General features: G+C 42.3%; 2 non-coding genes across 2 annotated transcripts; both read left to right on the top strand.

Annotated features, from left to right (window-relative positions):
* The first annotated feature begins 503 nt into the window (after positions 1–503).
* TRNAN-GUU (transfer RNA asparagine (anticodon GUU)) lies at positions 504–577 on the top strand. Its single transcript has one exon. It is a non-coding gene; the product is annotated as a tRNA-Asn (tRNA).
* Positions 578–5,175: 4,598 nt separating this feature from the next.
* Positions 5,176–5,249, top strand: TRNAN-AUU (transfer RNA asparagine (anticodon AUU)). Its single transcript has one exon. It is a non-coding gene; the product is annotated as a tRNA-Asn (tRNA).
* The last annotated feature ends 10,158 nt before the right edge of the window (positions 5,250–15,407 follow it).

Raw genomic sequence — 15,407 nt, 5'->3', positions numbered from 1 at the left:
TGATTTTAATATATCACTTGTACATTTTGTATTGCTCTTCTGGTGACAATGTAGTTTTTTTGTCAATTACCATTTTAATAACAGGGTAAAGAAAATTAAGTGGATTTTTGAAAGAAAACTATACTGTCAATATACTATTAAAACAAATTAAAATGGTAAAAGTTATTGTACTTTAAGTAAAAATAAAAGAGCAAAAATTTCAATCCCAGTTTTGATTACTTAAATTAACAAAAAAAATGCATATAGCAAAGGATAGTTTCAATCTGCCTACCTCTGGGTTATGGGTCCAGCATGCTTCCATTGCAGTACTCTGCTGCCCATGTAAGTGCAAGAGATCCTGAAGCACTCACTCATCATGGGAAAGTACCAATGTGTTTATTCGTTGGTTGATGGAAGAAACATCTTACAAAAACTCTCCAGATTATTGATTTTTTAATGTTTTTCTAGGAAACGTTCTAGATGTATGCTTATTAGCCTTTGTCAGTATGTACTTTTTGCAAAGTGTCTCTGTGGCGCAATCGGTTAGTGTGTTTGGCTGTTAACCAAAAGGTTGGTGGTTCAATCCCACCCAGGGACGTAATTAACCTTGTGATCAGATTTTGGTGATATTTAAGTAGACAAGTCAAAATTTCAAACCTCCTCTTATGGTGTAGGGTATATGGCCTTCTCTGATGTAATCAGAGTTAGATTTGATTCAGTGATTTTATAAAAAACAGCTAGGAAGCACAATTTAGCAGTGGGTTGCAGAGAAAAAAAATATGCTGGCAGAAAAATCCAATCGAGTGATTAAACAGCTCTTCATTTTCTGGCTTTATTTTTATGCTAACAAATTTGTTCTCTGAAAAGTGTCCACAAAGCCAAGTCTCTGATTAACACCTTTGTAAGGATGGTTTTTCACCTATTACTAAATTAAACTTGCTTCATTGGAAAGGCAGCAAGATGCATCCTCATTTCAATGTCTACTGAAATAATACAAGTTGACACCAGGAAACATTAACGCCACTGCATCCTTGCTGCTTTCTCATGTGGAAGTCTGTTTAATGTGAAAACAAGGTGATATCTAATTAGCACACAGGTAAGGAATTAAGAAAATCTTTATTTAAGGGTGAAGATGTTTCTCACAAAATTGTTGACCCAATGCATCATTGAAATTCAAGCTGGAAAGATGATTTTAATATATCACTTGTACATTTTGTATTGCTCTTCTGGTGACAATGTAGTTTGTTTTTGTCAATTACCATTTTAATAATAGGGTAAAGAAAATGAAGTGGATTTTTGAAAGAAAACAATACTGTCAATATACTATTAAAACAAATTAAAATGGTAAAAGTTATTGTACTTTAAGTAAAAATAAAAGAGACAAAATATCAATCCCAGTTTTGGATTACTTTAATTAACAAAAAAAAATGCATATAGCAGAGGATAGTTTCAATCTGCCTACCTCTGGGTTATGGGCCCAGCATGCTTCCATTGCAGTACTCTGCTGCACATGTAAGTGCAAGAGATCCTGAAGCACTCACTCATCATGGGAAAGTACCAATGTGTTTCTTCGTTGGTTGATGGAAGAAACATCTTACAAAAACTCTCCAGATTATTGACATTTTAAAGTTTTTCTAGGAAACGTTTTAGATGAATGCTTATTAGCCTTTGTCAGTATGGAAATTTGCAAAGTGTCTCTGTGGCGCAATCAGTTAGTATGTACGGCTTTTAACCAAAAGGTTGGTGGTTTAATCCCACCCAGGGACCTAATTGACCTTGTTATCAGATTTTGGTGATCTTTAAGTAGACAAGTCAAAATTTCAAACCCCCTGTTATGGTGTAGGGTACTTGGCCTTCTCTGATGTAATCAGAGTTAGATTTGATTCAGTGATTTTATAAAAACAGCTAGGAAGCACAATTTAGCAGTGGGTTGCAGAGAAAAAAAATATGCTGGCAGAAAAATCCAATTGAGTGATTAAACAGCTCTTTATTTTCTGGCTTTATTTTTATGCTAACAAATTTGTTCTCTGAAAAGTGTCCACAAAGCCAAGTCTCTGATTAACACCTTTGTAAGGATGGTTTTTCACCTATTACTAAATTAAACTTGCTTCATTGGAAAGGCAGCAAGATGCATCCTCATTTCAATGTCTACTGAAATAATACAGGTTGACACCAGGAAACATTAACGCCACTGCATCCTTGCTGCTTTCTCATGTAAAAGTCTGTTTAATATGAAAACAAGGTGATATCTAATTAGCACACAGGTAAGGAATTAAGAAAATCTTTATTTAAGGGTGAAGATGTTTCTCACAAAATCGTTGCCCCAATGCATCATTGAAATTCAAGCTGGAAAGATGATTTTAATATATCACTTGTACATTTTGTATTGCTCTTCTGGTGACAATGTAGTTTTTTTTGTCAATTACCATTTTAATAATCGGGTAAAGAAAATTAAGTGGATTTTTGAAAGAAAACTATACTGTCAATATACTATTAAAACAAATTAAAATGGTAAAAGTTATTGTACTTTAAGTAAAAATAAAAGAGCAAAAATATCAATCCCAGTTTTGATTACTTAAATTAACAAAAAAAATGCATATAGCAAAGGATAGTTTCAATCTGCCTACCTCTGGGTTATGGGTCCAGCATGCTTCCATTGCAGTACTCTGCTGCACATGTAAGTGCAAGAGATCCTGAAGCACTCACTCATCATGGGAAAGTACCAATGTGTTTATTCATTGGTTGATGGAAGAAACATCTTACAAAAACTCTCCAGATTATTGATTTTTTAATATTTTTCTAGGAAACGTTCTAGATGTATGCTTATTAGCCTTTGTCAGTATGTACTGTTTACAAAGTGTCTCGGTGGCGCAATCGGTTAGTGTGTTCGGCTATTAACCAAAAGGTTGGTGGTTCAATCCCACCCAGGGACGTAATTGACCTTGTGATCAGATTTTGGTGATATTTAAGTAGACAAGTCAAAATTTCAAACCCCCTCTTATTGTGTAGGGTACCTGGCCTTCTCTGATGTAATCAGAGTTAGATTTGATTCAGTGATTTTATAAAAAACAGCTAGGAAGCACAATTTAGCAGTGGGTTGCAGAGAAAAAAAATATGCTGGCAGAAAAATCCAATCGAGTGATTAAACAGCTCTTCATTTTCTGGCTTTATTTTTATGCTAACAAATTTGTTCTCTGAAAAGTGTCCACAAAGCCAAGTCTCTGATTAACACCTTTGTAAGGATGGTTTTTCACCTATTACTAAATTAAACTTGCTTCATTGGAAAGGCAGCAAGATGCATCCTCATTTCAATGTCTACTGAAATAATACAAGTTGACACCAGGAAACATTAACGCCACTGCATCCTTGCTGCTTTCTCATGTGGAAGTCTGTTTAATGTGAAAACAAGGTGATATCTAATTAGCACACAGGTAAGGAATTAAGAAAATCTTTATTTAAGGGTGAAGATGTTTCTCACAAAATTGTTGACCCAATGCAACATTGAAATTCAAGCTGGAAAGATGATTTTAATATATCACTTGTACATTTTGTATTGCTCTTCTGGTGACAATGTAGTTTGTTTTTGTCAATTACCATTTTAATAATAGGGTAAAGAAAATGAAGTGGATTTTTGAAAGAAAACAATACTGTCAATATACTATTAAAACAAATTAAAATGGTAAAAGTTATTGTACTTTAAGTAAAAATAAAAGAGACAAAATATCAATCCCAGTTTTGGATTACTTTAATTAACAAAAAAAAATGCATATAGCAGAGGATAGTTTCAATCTGCCTACCTCTGGGTTATGGGCCCAGCATGCTTCCATTGCAGTACTCTGCTGCACATGTAAGTTCAAGAGATCCTGAAGCACTCACTCATCATGGGAAAGTACCAATGTGTTTCTTCGTTGGTTGATGGAAGAAACATCTTACAAAAACTCTCCAGATTATTGACTTTTTAAAGTTTTTCTAGGAAACGTTTTAGATGAATGCTTATTAGCCTTTGTCAGTATGGACTTTTGCAAAGTGTCTCTGTGGCGCAATCAGTTAGTATGTACGGCTATTAACCAAAAGGTTGGTGGTTCAATCCCACCCAGGGACCTAATTGACCTTGTTATCAGATTTTGGTGATCTTTAAGTAGACAAGTCAAAATTTCAAACCCCCTGTTATGGTGTAGGGTACCTGGCCTTCTCTGATGTAATCAGAGTTAGATTTGATTCAGTGATTTTATAAAAACAGCTAGGAAGCACAATTTAGCAGTGGGTTGCAGAGAAAAAAAATATGCTGGCAGAAAAATCCAATTGAGTGATTAAAGAGCTCTTTATTTTCTGGCTTTATTTTTATGCTAACAAATTTGTTCTCTGAAAAGTGTCCACAAAGCCAAGTCTCTGATTAACACCTTTGTAGGGATGGTTTTTCACCTATTACTAAATTAAACTTGCTTCATTGGAAAGGCAGCAAGATGTATCCTCATTTCAATGTCTACTGAAATAATACAGGTTGACACCAGGAAACATTAACGCCACTGCATCCTTGCTGCTTTCTCATGTGGAAGTCTGTTTAATGTGAAAACAAGGTGGTATCTAATTAGCACACAGGTAAGGAATTACGAAAATCTTTATTTAAGGGTGAAGATGTTTCTCACAAAATTGTTGCCCCAATGCATCATTGAAATTCAAGCTGGAAAGATGATTTTAATATATCACTTGTACATTTTGTATTGCTCTTCTGGTGACAATGTAGTTTTTTTGTCAATTACCATTTTAATAACAGGGTAAAGAAAATTAAGTGGATTTTTGATAGAAAACTATACTGTCAATATACTATTAAAACAAATTAAAATGGTAAAAGTTATTGTACTTTAAGTAAAAATAAAAGAGCCAAAATATCAATCCCAGTTTTGGATTACTTTAATTAACAAACAAAAAAATGCATATAGCAGAGGATAGTTTCAATCTGCCTACCTCTGGGTTATGGGCCCAGCATGCTTCCATTGCAGTACTCTGCTGCACATGTAAGTGCAAGAGATCCTGAAGCACTCACTCATCATGGGAAAGTACCAATGTGTTTCTTCGTTGGTTGATGGAAGAAACATCTTACAAAAACTCTCCAGATTATTGACTTTTTAAAGTTTTTCTAGGAAACGTTTTAGATGAATGCTTATTAGCCTTTGTCAGTATGGACTTTTGCAAAGTGTCTCTGTGGTGCAATCGGTTAGTGTGTTTGGCTATTAACCAAAAGGTTGGTGGTTCAATCCCACCCAGGGACATAATTAACCTTGTGATCAGATTTTGGTGATATTTAAGTAGACAAGTCAAAATTTCAAACCTCATCTTATGGTGTAGGGTACATGGCCTTCTCTGATGTAATCAGAGTTAGATTTGATTCAGTGATTTTATAAAAAACAGCTAGGAAGCACAATTTAGCAGTGGGTTGCAGAGAAAAAAAATATGCTGGCAGAAAAATCCAATCGAGTGATTAAACAGCTCTTCATTTTCTGGCTTTATTTTTATGCTAACAAATTTGTTCTCTGAAAAGTGTCCACAAAGCCAAGTCTCTGATTAACACCTTTGTAAGGATGGTTTTTCACCTATTACTAAATTAAACTTGCTTCATTGGAAAGGCAGCAAGATGCATCCTCATTTCAATGTCTACTGAAATAATACAAGTTGACACCAGGAAACATTAACGCCACTGCATCCTTGCTGCTTTCTCATGTGGAAGTCTGTTTAATGTGAAAACAAGGTGATATCTAATTAGCACACAGGTAAGGAATTAAGAAAATCTTTATTTAAGGGTGAAGATGTTTCTCACAAAATTGTTGACCCAATGCAACATTGAAATTCAAGCTGGAAAGATGATTTTAATATATCACTTGTACATTTTGTATTGCTCTTCTGGTGACAATGTAGTTTGTTTTTGTCAATTACCATTTTAATAATAGGGTAAAGAAAATGAAGTGGATTTTTGAAAGAAAACAATACTGTCAATATACTATTAAAACAAATTAAAATGGTAAAAGTTATTGTACTTTAAGTAAAAATAAAAGAGACAAAATATCAATCCCAGTTTTGGATTACTTTAATTAACAAAAAAAAAAAATGCATATAGCAGAGGATAGTTTCAATCTGCCTACCTCTGGGTTATGGGCCCAGCATGCTTCCATTGCAGTACTCTGCTGCACATGTAAGTTCAAGAGATCCTGAAGCACTCACTCATCATGGGAAAGTACCAATGTGTTTCTTCGTTGGTTGATGGAAGAAACATCTTACAAAAACTCTCCAGATTATTGACTTTTTAAAGTTTTTCTAGGAAACGTTTTAGATGAATGCTTATTAGCCTTTGTCAGTATGGACTTTTGCAAAGTGTCTCTGTGGCGCAATCAGTTAGTATGTACAGCTATTAACCAAAAGGTTGGTGGTTCAATCCCACCCAGGGACCTAATTGACCTTGTTATCAGATTTTGGTGATCTTTAAGTAGACAAGTCAAAATTTCAAACCCCCTGTTTTGGTGTAGGGTACCTGGCCTTCTCTGATGTAATCAGAGTTAGATTTGATTCAGTGATTTTATAAAAACAGCTAGGAAGCACAATTTAGCAGTGGGTTGCAGAGAAAAAAAATATGCTGGCAGAAAAATCCAATTGAGTGATTAAACAGCTCTTTATTTTCTGGCTTTATTTTTATGCTAACAAATTTGTTCTCTGAAAAGTGTCCACAAAGCCAAGTCTCTGATTAACACCTTTGTAGGGATGGTTTTTCACCTATTACTAAATTAAACTTGCTTCATTGGAAAGGCAGCAAGATGTATCCTCATTTCAATGTCTACTGAAATAATACAGGTTGACACCAGGAAACATTAACGCCACTGCATCCTTGCTGCTTTCTCATGTGGAAGTCTGTTTAATGTGAAAACAAGGTGATATCTAATTAGCACACAGGTAAGGAATTAAGAAAATCTTTATTTAAGGGTGAAGATGTTTCTCACAAAATTGTTGACCCAATGCATCATTGAAATTCAAGCTGGAAAGATGATTTTAATATATCACTTGTACATTTTGTATTGCTCTTCTGGTGACAATGTAGTTTGTTTTTGTCAATTACCATTTTAATAATAGGGTAAAGAAAATGAAGTGGATTTTTGAAAGAAAACAATACTGTCAATATACTATTAAAACAAATTAAAATGGTAAAAGTTATTGTACTTTAAGTAAAAATAAAAGAGACAAAATATCAATCCCAGTTTTTGATTACTTTAATTAACAAAAAAAAAATGCATATAGCAGAGGATAGTTTCAATCTGCCTACCTCTGGGTTATGGGCCCAGCATGCTTCCATTGCAGTACTCTGCTGCACATGTAAGTTCAAGAGATCCTGAAGCACTCACTCATCATGGGAAAGTACCAATGTGTTTCTTCGTTGGTTGATGGAAGAAACATCTTACAAAAACTCTCCAGATTAATCAGGCAGAGGCGCTCACTGGGCAGAGATGCTGATCGCATCTCTGGCATGTGCCGGTGCACTGCGGCACCAGCACACACGCACTTCAGACCTGATCTCCTGTTGTGTGAATATGCACAGCAGGGATCAGGTCTGAATTAGGCCCTATATACAGCTGTCAGTAAGGCAGGGATGTGCTGCTGCCAGTGAGGCAGGGATGTGCTGCTGGTAGTGAAGCAGTGATGTGCTGCTGTCAGCGAAGCAGTGCTGTGCTGCTGTCAGCGAGACAGGGATGTGCTGCTGTCAGCGAGGCAGGGATGTGCTGCTGTCAGCGAAGCAGGGATGTGCTGCTGTCAGCGAAGCAGGGATGTGCTGCTGTCAGTGAAGCAGGGATGTGCTGCTGTCAGCGAGGCAGGGATGTGCTGCTGTCAGCGAGGCAGGGATGTGCTGCTGTCAGCGAGGCAGGGATGTGCTGCTATAAGTGAGGTAGGGATGTGCTGCTGTCATTGAAGCAGGAATGTGCTGCTGCAGTGAGGCAGAGATATGCAGCCCACTATCTCCCTATCACCCCTGCCTGAGTCACACACTTTCCCTGTCACCCCTGCCTCAGTTACCCACTATCTCCCAGTCACCGCTGCCTCAGTCAACCACTATATCTGCGATCCCTGCCTCAGTCACCCACTATACCAGTCACCCCTGCTTTAGTCACCCACTGTCACCCTATCACCCCTGCTTCAGTCACCCACTATCCCTGTCAACCCTGCCTCAGTCACCCACTATCTCCCAGTCACCCCTGCCTCAGTCAGCCACTATCCCTGTCACCCATGCCTCAGTCTCTTACTGTCCCTGTCACCCCTGCCACAGTCATCCACTATCTCCCTATCACCCCTGCCTTAGTCATTTATTATACCTGTCACCCACTTTCTTCCCATACTTACCCAACCCCTTCCTATCACCCCTCCCTCAGTAACCCACTATCTCCCTGTCACCCACTATCTCCCAGTCACCCCGGCCTCAGTCACCCACTATCTCCCACTCATACATGCTTCAGTCACCCACTATCTCCAAGTCATCCCTGCCTCAGTCACCTACTGACACCAGTGCAGACATTTCTGCTGCGGCCTCTCCACTCTCCAGCGTGAACGTCCTGACGACTGAGGAAATCCGCTTCCTAGTTGAGGACTCCGGGAATGAACACTGCCGATATTGCTGTCAGATGACTTTCTACCCAACGGAGGATTTTTGATACTTCCAGCTTTGCCATGCAGTTTCGAGTGCCGCCTTGATGATTTGTGTACACTACCATGGTGGCGTTGTCAGATTGTACTTGAACAGGCCTGTTTTGTACTAGAGGCAGGGCCAGTGTCAATTAATTGAACACTGCCTGCAATTCCAGAATGTATATCAGGAGGAGAGATTCCTCCCTGGTCCACCGACCCTGGAGAAAGTGTTGCTCCAACACCATGGCCCAGCCCAAAAGACTGGCATCCATTGTCAGGAGGACACAGTTGGAGATCCAGAAGGGATGGCCCCTGCTCAACTGTTGGTCCTGTAGCCACCAGCTCAGTGTCAGACGAACCTCCGGAGTCAAGGAGATCATTTGAGACATCATCCGATGAGGCAGGCCGTCCCACTTGGAGAGGATTAACCTCTGCAGAGGGCGGTAATGAAATTGAGCGTACTCTACCATATCGAAAGCCGACACCATGAGGTCTAGTACTTGCATCGCTGTGTGTATCAACACTCTTGGGCGAGAGAGGACGATACTGTCCTGAATTTTCAGGACTTTCTCTGGAGACAGAAACAATTGTTGGCTGTGTGTGTCCAGCAGTGCCCCTAGGTGCACAATGTTCCGAGCAGGGACCAGCGAGGACTTTTTTCAGTTGATGAGCCACCCGTGGACTTTTAGGAATTGGACCGCCAGTTCCAGATAACTGTGGAGAACCTCTTGGGAGTTCACCAGGATCAGCAAGTCGTCCAGATTTGGCAGGATCCTGATTCTCTGATGGTGAAGGGTCGTCATCACGGCCATGACCTTGGTGAATATCCGAGGTGCCGTGGCCAAACCAGAAGGCAGGACTTGAAATCCAAAAACAAACCAGGCACAACACTGCTTAGCTTCCATCATCAGATGAGATTGGACCAGTGGCGTAACTACTACCCCCGCAGTCCTCGCGGTGGCTTGGGGGCGAGGGGCTGCGGGGGAGCCACTGATTTACAGCAGACTGACATGCGGACGAGCGTCCGCATGTCAGTCTGCAGTCTCCTTCCCTCCGCCGCTTTTTGGAGGGACACGGAGGGCACACAGCGCGCCTCCCTGTGTCCCTCCTGCTGCATCATCTCCGGCGGCCGCGGGTCTAATAGGGGGAAGTGCCGTCCGTGAGCTCTAATTGGCTCACGAACCGGCACTTCCCCCTATTAGACCCGCGGCCGCCGGAGATGATGCAGCAGGAGGGACACAGGAGAGACGAGCTGTGCCCTCCGTGTCCCTCCAAAAAGCGACGGCGGGGGGGGTAAATATCTGGCACTGGGGGCATATATGGCACGGGGGGGGGGAAGGAATATCTGGCACTGGGGCATTTCTGGCACTGGGGGGAATATCTGGCACTGGGGGCATATCTGGCACTGGGGGGGATATCTGGCACTGGGGCATATATGGCACTGGGGGGGAATATCTGGCACTGGGGGCATATATGGCACTGGGGGGGGGTATCTGGCACTGGGGGCATATATGGCACGGGGGGCATATATGGCACTGGGGGGAATATCTGGCACTGGGGGCATATATGGCACTGGGGGGGAATATCTGGCACTGGGGGCATATGTGTACCTGGCACATGGGGGGGACGACTATATTTGGCACTGGGGCATGTAAGTACCTGGCACCGTGGGGGAATATCTGGCACTGGGGACATATGTGGCACTGGGAGCACAGCCCTAGCAACAAGGACTACCTCCTAGCAACGAGCATGACACCCAGTGCATGAAACATCTGGCAACGAGCATGACACCCAGTGCATGAAACACCTGGCAACGAGCATGACACCCAGTGCATGAAACCCCTGGCAACGAGCATGACACCCTGAGCATGAAAACCGCTGGCACCGTGCATGGAACCAAGAGCATGAAACCCCTGGCAACGAGCATGACACCCAGTGCATGAAACCCCTGACAACGAGCAGGTAATTGAAAAGTAATTAGAAGCCTTACTGTAGGACTTAATGTGTAATGGGCATTACAGTGTGTGGCATAATGTATCACGGACATTGCGGTGTGTGTCATAATGTGTCGCAGGCATTACGGTGTATGGTATACTATATCGCAGGCATTGTGATATGTGGTATAATGTCTCAGGGTCATTGCAGTGTGTGGCATAATGTATCACGGACATTGCGGTGTGTGTCATAATGTGTCAGGCATTACGGTGTGTGGTATACTATATCACGGGCATTGTGGTATGTGGTATAATGTCTCAGGGTCATTGCAGTGTGGCATAATACATAACGGGCATTGCGATGTGTGGCATAGGGTATAACGGGCAGGGCATTGCGGTATGTGTCACAGGCATTACGGTGTATGGTATACTATATCACGGGCATTGTGGTATAATGTCTCAAGGTCAGTGCAGTGTGTGGCATAATGTGTCACAGGCATTGTATGTGCTATAATGTATCGGGCATTGCAGTGTGTGGCATAATGTATCACGGACATTGCGGTGTGTGTCATAATGTGTCACAGACATTGTATGTGCTATAATGTATCAGGGGCATTGCAGTGTGTAGCATAATGTATAACGGGCATTGCGATTCCTGTCATAAAGTGTCACAGGCATTACGGTGTGTGGCATAATGTGTCACAGACATTACGGTGTGTGGCATAATGTGTCGGGGGCATTACAGTGTGTGCATATTGTGTCGTGCATTATTGTGTGCGGCATAATGTCTAAGGGCCATTGCAGTATGTGGCATAATGTATACTGGGCATTACTATAAGGAGGAAAAATGACAAATAATGTAAGGGGCATGAATCAGGATTATTTTTCTTTCCTGTGGTGGCCAACGTATGGGCGTGCAGGTTGCAAAACTGGGGTATAAGGTAGTCTTTTCCTGCAATGCCACGCCCCTTTATGCGAAACCACGCCCACTCCAACAAAACCACGCCCCTTTTTTGACGCGCGCACCTTAGGCGCGCGCATATTTATCCCTTTCTTGCTCCCAATTATGGAGCATGAAGGGGGGGGGGGGGGGGGCGCCGAAGAATTTTTTGGCTTGGGGGAGAAAAATTTCTAGTTACGCCACTGGATTGGACATATCCAGTGTGATGCGGCTGTAGATGATTTTTGCTGTTTCTAACTTCTACATCAATGAATAAGTTTCAAAATAGAATGCATCAAGAGAACGGTGTTGGTAGTATAAAACTACCTACAGCACCTGGTATTCCCAGGTGGTCTCACATCCAAGAACAAACCAGGCCTAAGATCAGGTGATATTGGGCATATACAGTGTGGTGTGGCTGTAGATGAGCTTAGTGGTTTCTGTTAGAGTTCTTCTACTTCTAACTACTCGTACATAAATGAATAAGCGGACGATTTATTAAACCTGGTGAAATGATAATTTGCATGGTGATAAAGTACCAGCCAATCAGCTCCTAATTGCCATGTCACAGGCTGGGTTTGAAAAATGACAGTTAGGAGCTGACTGGCTGGTACTTTATCACCTTGCACTTTATCAGTTCACCAGGCTTAATAGATCTGCCCCAATGTTTCAAAATGGAATGCATCAAGAGAACGGTGTTGGTATTGTAAAAATACACACAGCTCCTGGTATTTCCTGGTGGTCTCCCATCCAAGTACTAAAACCAGGACCAACACTGCTCAGCTTCCATGATCAGGAGAGATTGGGCAAATCCAGTGTGCTGTGGCTGTAGATGAGCTTGTGGTTTCTGTTAGAGCTCTTCTACTTCTAACTTCTGGTACATAAAAGAATATGTGTAAAAATTAAATGTACAGTACCAAGAAAAGGGTGTTGGTAGTTTAAAAACACCTAAAGAATCTGATAATACATGGATGGGAGACTGCTTGGTAGTAACAAAGTCCAATACTGCTTTGCTTCAAAGATCAAATGAGATTGGGCATATCCAGTGTGGTGTGGCTTTAGATAAGCTTTGTGGTTTCTGTTAGAGCTCTTCTACTTCTAACTACTGGTACATTAATGAATATGTATAAGGTTGTAGTTTATCCAATATCCCTTTACTACATTACCTCCCCCCCCCCCTCCCCTCCCCTCCCCTCCTTATAGCTTCCTTTGTTCTCTCCTCCTCGTGTGTGCGTTATTTGTTTTCTCATACGTCCTAGAGGATGCTGGGATCACATTAAGAACCATGGGGTATAGACGGGATCCGCAGGAGACATGGGCACTTTAAGACTTTCAAAGGGTGTGAACTGTCTCCTCCCTCTATGCCCCTCCTCCAGACTCCAGTTTTAGAATTGTGCCCAGTGAGACTGGATGCACTACAGGGGAGCTCTACTGAGTTTCTCTGAAAAGACTTATGTTAGTTTTTCTTATTTTCAGGGAGGCTGCTGGCAACAGTCTCCCTGCTTCGTGGAACTTAGGGGAGAGAAGTATGACCAACTTCTAGTGAGTTCAATGGCTCTGCTTCTGGCTGACAGGACACCATTAGCTCCTGAGGGTGCTGATCGCTGGGTACGCCTAGATGCCCACTCCCGTAGCCTGCCATCACCCCCTTACAGAGCCAGAAGTCAGAAGACAGGCGAGTAGCAGAAGAACAGAAGACTTCTTCTCCAGTGACGGCATTCTGAGGTACCACGCAGCGAGCGGAATGCTGTGCGCCATGCTTCCACACAAACACAGGCACTGCAGGGTGCAGGGCATGTGGGTGGGTGGGGGGGGGCACCCTGGGCAGCATAAATTCCTCACAAAAGGCTGGCAAAAGTGGACATTAGTGCCTGGGCACTGTCCTTACCCCGCCAGCGTAATTAATTATTTGTTTCTGAGCGGGACAGAAGCGTGCCATTACAGCGGCGGGGCTTCTTCCTCACCTCACCAGCACATCTATAGAGCGTTACAAGTCTATCACTATAGAGTTTATTATTTCCCAGACTGTGTACTTTTGGCGCTGGGTTGTGAGCTGAAAAATCCTCTCTGTCCCTCTGACAGATTTACTGTAGGTCTATCCCCGATAAGCCGATGTGTCTGTGGGTACTTGGTACATGTGTGTCAACATGTCGGTGGCTGAATGTTTTTCCCAAGAGGAAACTATATTAGGAATGCAGACATATGATGGTGGCCCTGTTGGCACCACCAATAACTGACTGGGTGAAAGTTTCAATAATATCAGAGTGAGGTTGGATAAATCTGTGTCCCAGACACAGACGTAGAGAATAGATGTGATGTTCATGGCTATGCTTCTTTTCCCTCAGGCCCGCAAAAATGTTACTACACACTGATACTGACTCGGATACTGATTCCTATGTCGACCATAATATTTCCTGATTAGATCCAATATTGGCAAGGAGCATTCAGTACATGATTGTGGATATTAAGGACATATTAACATCACTGAGGACCCTGCTGTTCCTGACAAAGGGGTCTATATGTATGTATATAGAGATATATAATGAAAGCTGATGTAACGTTCCTCCATCTCTGTTTGAGAAAGTCTGGGCCAGCTCGACAAGATGGTTTCAAATCCCCAAAAGGTTTCCGATTGTTTATTCATTTCCTGCTGCGGACAGAATAAAGTGGGAGTCACCCCCTGTTCTGCACGGGGCCCTGTCACAAATCCAGCGGATCATATGCAGGAAGCTACATTATTTCTAGTTATGTAACCACGGGTACATTACTTAGACCTGCCATTACATGCGCATGGGTGAGTAGTAGTATTCAAGAATTGGTCGAATACCTTGTCTTCCGATATAGATATCTTGGAGAGATGGGATACTCCTTACGTTGGATCATATCAAGGACACTGCAGCATACTTACGACTGCAAGGGATATAGGACTCTTGAGTTCACGGGCCAATTTCATGGCAGTCTCGGATAGGAGGGCATTGTGGATTCACCAAGGGAATGCTGATGCTGACTCCAAGAAGAAAGGGAGTCTCTTCCCTATGAAGGTGAAGCCTTGTTTGGCAACGGCCTAGTTAATTTGATCTCGGCAGCTCCCGCAGGTAAGTCAACCTTCTTGCCCTATGTTCCCTCTCAACGGATGAAGACGCATCATTGTCTAACGCAGTCATTTTGTCCCAATAGATATGCAAGAAGTTAAGATTCCCCTTTCTTTGCAGGTAGAGGAAGGAGAAGAGGGAAGAGGTCTGTAGCCTCTTCAAGATCGCAGGAGCAGAGATCGTCCTCTGCTTCTGCCAAATCCACTGCATGACGCTGGGGCTCTCTTGCAGGAGCCCACACCAGTGGGGGCACGTCTAAAACACTTCAGTCAGTTCTGGATTAATTTGGACCTGGACTCGTGGGTTTTACAAATAGTGTCACAAGGGTACAAACTGGGGTTTCAAGACGTTCCCCCTCACCGATTGTTCAAATCGGCCTTAGTCAGCAGGGAGAAGGTTTTTATTCAAGCCTCTTCGTGCTCCCGAAGCCGGACGGCTCAGTCAGACCAATCTTAAATCTGAAATCCCTCAATTTCTACCTGAAGAAATTCAATTTCAAGATGGAATCTCTCAGGGTAGGTATCTCCAGTCCGGAGGAAGGAGATTTCATGGTTTTGGTAGACATAAGGATGCCTAATTACATGTTCCCGTTTAGCCACTGCATCAAGCTACCTGAGGTTTGCAATTCAGGATTGTCATTACCAATTTCAGACGTTGCCGTTTGGTCTGTCCACGGCTCCGAGGATTTTCACCAGGGTGATGGTGGAAATGATGGTTCTCCTCCGCAAGCAAGGAGTCACAATTATGCCGTACTTGGATGATCTCCTGATAAAGGCGAGATCCAGGGACCAGTTGGTGCAAAAC

This window comes from Pseudophryne corroboree, unplaced genomic scaffold, assembly GCF_028390025.1.
Source record: "Pseudophryne corroboree isolate aPseCor3 unplaced genomic scaffold, aPseCor3.hap2 scaffold_542, whole genome shotgun sequence".
Taxonomy (NCBI): Eukaryota; Metazoa; Chordata; class Amphibia; order Anura; family Myobatrachidae; genus Pseudophryne; species Pseudophryne corroboree.
The sequence above is the reverse complement of the archived record's forward strand: the minus strand, read 5'-3'. Positions and strand labels throughout refer to the sequence as shown.